This window comes from Balaenoptera borealis (assembly GCF_965194805.1).
Source record: "Balaenoptera borealis genome assembly, chromosome: 16".
Lineage (NCBI taxonomy): Eukaryota > Metazoa > Chordata > Mammalia > Artiodactyla > Balaenopteridae > Balaenoptera > Balaenoptera borealis.
In genome coordinates this window covers 67,465,599-67,473,084 of record NC_138872.1, presented here as the reverse complement: position 1 = coordinate 67,473,084, position 7,486 = coordinate 67,465,599, and the positions used below count along the sequence as shown (strand labels likewise).

Here is a 7,486-nt window from a genome sequence, read left to right as displayed (position 1 = left end):
AATTAATTAACTTATTTATTTATTTTATTTATGGCTGTGTTGGGTCTTCGTTTCTGTACGAGGGCTTTCTCTAGTTGTGGCAAGCGGGGGCCACTCTTCATCGCGGTGCACGGGCCTCTCACTTTCGTGGCCTCTCCCGCCACGGAGCACAGGCTCAAGACATGCAGGCTCAGTAATTGTGGCTCACGGGCCTAGCTGCTCTGCGGCATGTGGGATCTTCCCAGATCAGGGCTCGAACCCGTGTCCCCTGCATTAGCAGGCAGATTCTCAACCACTGCACCACCAGGGAAGCCCTCAAATTCTTCTTGTAATCACATTTGCTTTATATGTTTTGAAGTTATGTTATTAGTTGAATATAGGTTTGGAAATTTGTATTTTACTGGTGAATTTTCCCTTTAGTAATTATAAAATAGTCATTTTTATCCCTAATTATGCTTTGTTGTTTTAAATAATATTTTATCTGATTCTGCTATTGATACACCAGCCTTCTTTTCATCAGTATTGCCTGGGATATCTTCTTTCATCCCATCACTTTCAAAAATTACTTTTTAGGTATATCTCTAATAAATAGCATTTGGATACATTTTTTTTTATCCAATGCAAGAATCCTTGTGTGTTAACTGATGACAATGATCTGTTTACATTTATTGTGATTGCACATTTGGATTCATTTTGACCATCTTATTTTGTGATTTTATCTTACATTTTATATAGTTTCTATTTCCTTCTTTTACATTGAATTAATTAGATATTCTTTCCTCTCTACTCTTTTGGAAGTTATACATTTTATTTCTATTCTTTAGTAGTTTCTCTTAAGTTTTTAATATGCATACTTCATCTCTGTAGTTCATCACTATTTTCATTCTCCTCCAAAATAATGCAAAGACCTTAGAAACCTTTAACTCTCATCATTTTCCTTTCATCTGATTCATTTTTGTTGTCTATTTTATTTTCACCTTGCTTTTACCCTCTCCCCCAGTATTAGTTACTGTTTTTAGGAGAAATGCTTTCTTTACCCACAGATATCACCAGTTTGTTTGCTCAGTAATGCTTCTGGTACCCTACTCTTTCATTCTGTGTTCAGTATATTTTTACTGCAATACATTCCTGGGAGCATTAAACTCTCTTCATCTTTTCTATCTAGAGATGTCTTTTTTATTATCTCCACTATTGATATTTAAACTGAGTATGGAATTCTAGATTGACAGTTTTCTTTTTCAGAATTTTGAAGGGACTCTTCCATTGTTCTGGGCCTCTATTGTTGTTATCAATCTGTTTTTCCTTCTGCAGATTTAATTTCATTAAAATATTACTTTCCTTTGTTATTTTTCAGTTTCAACTTGATGTGTCCAGATATGGATATATGTTTATCCTGTTCAGAACTCATTGTGCTTCCTAAATTCTGAAAATTCTCATTGAATATTGCCTACTTTTCATTCTCCCTATTTTTTTCCTTCTAGGACTCTTCTCATATTCTGTGCTCCATATCTTTTTCCATCTTGTCCATCTGTTCTTTTCTGTGATCTTTATTCTAGGTAGTATTCTTAGCTCTATCTTATACTTCAACAATTCTCTTTTTAGTGGTTAATCTGCTGTTTAACGTATTTATTGAGCTTTTATTTTCTGTGGCCACACTTTTTTATTGGCAGACATTCTATTTGATTCTCTTTCAAATCTGCTTGTTAGTATTTTCATAGTATCCTGTTCCTTCAGGATGATTTCTATTTTGTTAATCTCTTTAAAAATTTAAATGAACTTATTGTGTCTTTCAGATTGCTGTTCTGCTACTTGACATTCCTGGGGTTGCTAATTTTATTGTTTGTGGTGTCTGCTGACTCTTCCTCATGGTTGACAATTTCTTGCTACTATTTGTAATTTTTTAATGACAGTGAATTCCTAGTGGGGATTGTTTATATCATAAAAATCCCATGGAACCTAAGGTTATGGTAATGTTATTACAGAGTAATTTTGCATTTGTATCTGCAAGGAACCCTGGACATTTTACTAGTAGAGAACAAGCTTTTAATGTAAATTTATCACTTTAGAAATCCAGGTATCAGTAGTGTAAATTTGATTTTTAACATCACCATGAGGTGCAGACTCAGCATTTCAGTTTCTCATGGATGAGTTAATTTTGTAATTTTCCAACCCAGAGCCCTGCTTAGTGACAAATTCCCCAATTTGCTTCCCTGGGCTGATGGGTAAAATTTTTCTAACCCCCCTTTCATTGAGGCAGTAACCCTATCAGGGTTCTAGCTTTAATTACTTAGACCTCAATTTTCAATACCTCCCACCATCCTGGTAGGGACAGTGGGTAGAACAACCCAAACAGATACATAAGGGTTTGCCTTTCAATGACCAGCCATGCTGACTTGGGTACAGGAAAGTTCTCTCCACTCACCATAATGCAGGCCACTGTCTCCACCTTCCCCAAGGCCAATTCTTTTTCTATTCATCATAGGTATACATTTCAAACTTCAAAGTCAGATAAACTCAGTAAAAATTCCTTCTTTTTTTTTTTTTTTTCAGTTCAACTTGATTATCTGACTTCATGCTCTCCATCCCTCTGATCTATATAAAAAACTTAACTTTGGTCCTTCCTGGGGTCAGTCACATCTATGTCTTTTACATCCAAAGAGTGGCTGCATTTGGTTCTCAGTCATGGGTCTACACAGGTGGCCACTGATACATCCATTGTCCCTGTCTGCATGGCTACTTTTCAGCTACTCCCTCTCCATGCCTCCTTGTAATGCTTGGAGAATAAGAGTCTTTTGTTAGGCTTCCTGTGGTCCCATCTACCTAGAAACATCACACAGCCTTTCTTTCCTGGGATTTTGCGATCTCCCCCAGTGGTGCTGCCATGAAATAAGGTTCATCTCTACTGCTCAGGGATCGAATATTTTCTCTCTCTCTCTCTCTCCTTTCCCTACCTTGCTGCTCATTCTCTCCTTCCTTCTCCAGGGTAGCAAACCTTAAGTCTAATGGAACAAATGACATCTTCCCATTTCTTCAAGTCAATATACTTTGCCTGTGGTCTTAAATTTCTTTTCCCTATTACAAGGCTTAGGCTTTGGAGGCGGGAAAGCTCAAAAGGAAACTCTCTTCTGATTTCCACTCCTCTACAAATGTCCCATGAGGAAAGCACAGAGATTGCTCCCTGACTGAATAGAGGGAAAGAAATGGAAGAAGGGGAAGGGAAATTGTGGGAAGGGAAATAAGCATTAATACCTCATAATGTTTTCCTTGAGTTGTGGTTAATATTCTTTGGTCTTCAAGTCTGACATACTTAATTTTAAATCCTGACCATGCCACTGCTAGTAATGTGATTTGGGCTAGTTACGTAACCCTTCCTAGCATGTTTCCTCATTTTAATTGGGGGATAATAAGATTACTTACCCTGTAGGTCTGTTATGAGCAGTAAATGAGACAGTGCATGTAAAGCATTAATTTCACTACCTAGCATATGGTAATTTAATTAATAATTGGTAGTTATTTTTATGAACATATAGTAATTGTTGGGATTCACTTTTTGCTTAGAACTAGATAATCTCAGATGAGTTATAAGCTCTTGATCCCTCAGTTCCCTCATGTGTCATAAATTGCAGGGGCCTCACTTTTTTTTTAGGGGCCTCATTTTTAATGAGGGTACATAGAAGCCTACAGCATATGCTCTCAGTTCCCCACCAGGTCTCCTCGACAGCACCCAGCTCCTGATCTTGATGCTACAGCCTCATACTCACATTCTTCTTGAAGTCAGTGGGAGCCACCCTGCCTGGAGATGCTTCAGAGATTATGATGTCCTCCCCACGGCCACCTGCAGCCAATAGCTGACTGATGTGGGGCGTACAAAAGCCAGCTCCCTTTCTTCAAGACAGTACTGACTCAGGTGAAACTCAGCCTCCAGAGCTCTCTACAGGATTGCACTGAGGCTAGACGGAGGCTCCAGAAACCACCACATCTTTGTCTAGCTACTCACTCTGCTTTATCCTGCCTCCCTCTCTTTCTTTCAAGTTTCTCCTGAGAACAGTCTCAGCACGTGCACAAGAAGCCCCTTCACAGGTTCTGCTTCTAGGAACAGAACCCAGATTCATAGCAAGGCTTAGAACACGAGTATTTCTAATACCAAAGACGAGGGACAGTCTTAAATTTTATATTGTACTGTCTTTCTCTAAATTAAAAATTATTTTACAGATACACACACAAATGCCTAATATGAAGTAAGCGCACAAGAAATAATGGGTTCATTCACTCAAAAAATATTTATTGAGGACTTACTATGTGCCAGACAATGTTGTAGACCCTGGAAAGTATGCAAAAAGCATAAGTATGTAGAAAAAAAAAACCCTGGATCTCGTAATGATATTAATAGTTACAATTACAATCTATTATATGCTAGATACTTTGTATATCTAATACAATACTGCAACACTGACATGATTTCTGCCTTCTTTTGTCATAAAGCAACTAAGATCCAAAAAGGTCAAATACGTAACTTGTCCAAGGTCATGTATTAGAAAGTAGTGGAGGCAGGATTCATACTGAGGCCTCTCCACAATGCACACCATTTTAATAAGACCCCACTGCCTGTTTTAGCACCAAGAAATTCAGTTATCTATTTAAATGTCTGCATCCGTCCCACACCCACTAGACCTGAGTTAATGGCAAGACAAGATCTTTTTCATTTTAATATCCCCAGACCTAGGAAAATGCTTGGCATAATAGGAAAATGCTTGTTGAATGGATGAATGAACAAATAAATGAGAATGAATGGCCAGGATTTGGAGGGGGGAGGGGTTTGATTTGTTTCCAAAATTAATGCTGCACACCCTCTTCCCTGTAGGACTCCAGTTTGCTTGTGGTTTTCCATTCCAGAAAAGGCTGGTAAGAGGAGACACAATCTAGCTTCGAGTAATCCATTTCAGTTTAATTCAACACTTTCTATGGGCCTCACATGGGGAAGCTCCTTGTCAGGCCCAGCTAAACAGTCAAGCTTGGCTGAGTGATCAGCCTCCGCTGGGGCTGATAAAGCCCATGAGTGGAGCCCAGGGCCCTGGATGTTGAGAACCAGCCAAGAGAAGAGCAACTGGGGGCAACAGAGTAGCCAGATAAGGGCAACTAAGATCACCCAAACTCCTGGGCACATTCTGGTATCTAGAAAGAGATTGTGCATCCAGGTATTTCTGCAGAAGTTCAGGGTGATTTGGGACATTTAAGGCAGGATCCAGGAATGGTGATTGGTTGGAATTTATCAGGAAGTGTCAAGTCGAGAGAGAGTCTACAGAACTGGGAGGCAAGTAGATGCTTTTTCTGAAGGTTAGATAAGATATCATCTGACATGAGCATCTATTAGATGATTTACCTGCCCCATTATCTCTGAGAATCCCCCATATTGCAAAGCCACAGCTCATGTTTCTACTGCATGACACTTCTCCCAGCCATTGGTGATTGGTGGGGAGCAGACACTTAACCCAAGCTGCCCCAAGTGGATTCTCTCTCCTGGACCCTGAGTCTGGGAGTTGGAAGTTGTGTTGGGCCACGGCAGAGCTGTAGAGGGACCATGATTAAGTCCTGGCACTGAGGTCCCCAGGGCTGCTCTGGTTCCTACCGTTCCTTGAGTTGCTTGTTCATCTCCCCCTTGGATTCCAAGAACTACTATATCCTTCCAATAAATTCCCTTTTTCACTTAAACTAGCAAGACTAGGTTTCTGTTACCTGCAATCAAAAGAGCCTTAACTAAAACATTGCCAGATACAGGTAGAGGAGAGCCTCAGCGCAGCTGCCTTTTATCTGTATTTATCCTTCCTTTGGTGTATTTTCCCCCAATTTTTAAGGGGAAAATAGAGGAAGCTTCTGACACTTACAGTCTAGAGGGAGAGACAGATGCACACAACTTATTTCAATACATTGTGGTAAGTGCTCTAATGGAGGTATGGTGAGAGTGCTGTGGGAGCTGAAAGGAAGATTCCTCCAACCCTGCTTGGGGTGAGAGTGGCGAGGCTTCCCACAGAGCTGATCCTCTCAGGATGGGTGGGAGTTCTGACATACTTATGTATTATCAGGAGCATCAGAAGAGTGTTAGCAGCTTTTATATTTCTTAAAAGGATAAGAGATGAAAGAGGAAATAGAGTAAGGTGTAATTCGCTTCTGTCTTATAGAAGGTGCTCTAGCCAAGATAGTCTAGGTTTCGCTGTGGTATCATATTAACTCTGGAATCTCAGTAGCTTCACACGTTATATTTCCTTCCTTCTCACTGTACATATGCAGCAGGGTCAGTGAGGGCTCTGCTCCAAACAGTCACTTAGGGGCCCAGAATGATGGAGGCTCTGACATCTTGTTCTGCACCATCAAGAACATGAGTTCTCCTTGGTCACCACAGCAGGGGAGAGAGGGACAGGTTCATTATGGCAATTAAGTACCTTGGCCCCAAAATGACACATGTCACTTCCATTCCAGTCCAGTGTTCAGAACTAATCACATGGCCCTGCCCAACTTCATGGGGGCAGGGCTGTGCCATCCTCTGGTGTGCCCAGGAGAAGAGGAGGACCAGATAAGGGTGAGGACTGGAAGTCTCCCCAACAAGAGGAGAACATCATTTTTAAGCCTGAATCTGAGTCTAAGTCCCTGTGCCTGAGACTCAGTCTCAGTCTTTTGTCCCAAATCCCATTCAGTCTGTACTTGCTCCATCAGTGGCACACTTGCCGCATCTTAGCTTAGTAGCAAAGAGTCCTTAGGGTTCTATGGAGGGAGGACAAAGATGGTTGTGGCTTTAAGACTCTCAGGAAATCTTATTGACTTTATGAAACCCATCAGCACTGTGGCAGCAGTGCGATGGGATTCTTCACAGCTTACTCATGAAGTACTCTCTAAGAAGGATTATACGGGCAAAGCCCATCTCTTTCTTTGCACACATCCCCAGTTCCCTTTTAAGTCATCTCAGCTCCCATCACCTCAAGCCACTAATTGAAGAATATTATGAGAGGCATAAGAAATAAGCCTTCAAAGGTCCAAAACTAAGCTCCTTATCGTCCCCCTCAGTTGCTCCCTCCACAGCCTTCCTCACCTTAGTCAAAGGCAATTCCATCCTTTAAACTGCTCATGTCAACTTTGACTGCTCTCCTTCTTTTACATCCCACATCCAATACATCAGGAAACCCCATTGGCTCTACTTTCTGAATACACCCGAAATCACTCATCACTTTTATTCCTATCATCCTGGTCTGAGCTATCATCATCTCAAGATCTTCCCATTTGATTCCTTACTGACCTCACTGCCTCTATTCTTGCTTAACTATAGTCTATTCTCAAAGCAGCCATCACATGCTACTAAAAGATATGCCAGATCATGTCATTTCTCTGCTCTGAGCCCTACAATGGATCTTCATGTTGTTCAAAGGAAAATCCAAAGTCCTTATGATGGCGTACAAGGTCCTGCGTGCTCTTGTCACCCCGTGACCTTTGTGACCTCATCTCCCCTTTATTATTTCTC

General features: G+C 40.8%; 1 protein-coding gene across 1 annotated transcript in view; it reads right to left on the bottom strand.

Annotated features, from left to right (window-relative positions):
- Positions 1-294: 294 nt before the first annotated feature.
- The window catches only part of OTOA (otoancorin), a 232,770-nt gene continuing 225,578 nt past the window's right edge, over positions 295-7,486 (bottom strand). The window contains exon 30 of the mRNA XM_082362406.1: positions 295-811. The gene's annotated coding sequence lies outside the window, so the exon portion shown is untranslated. The remainder of the gene's footprint in view (positions 812-7,486) is intronic.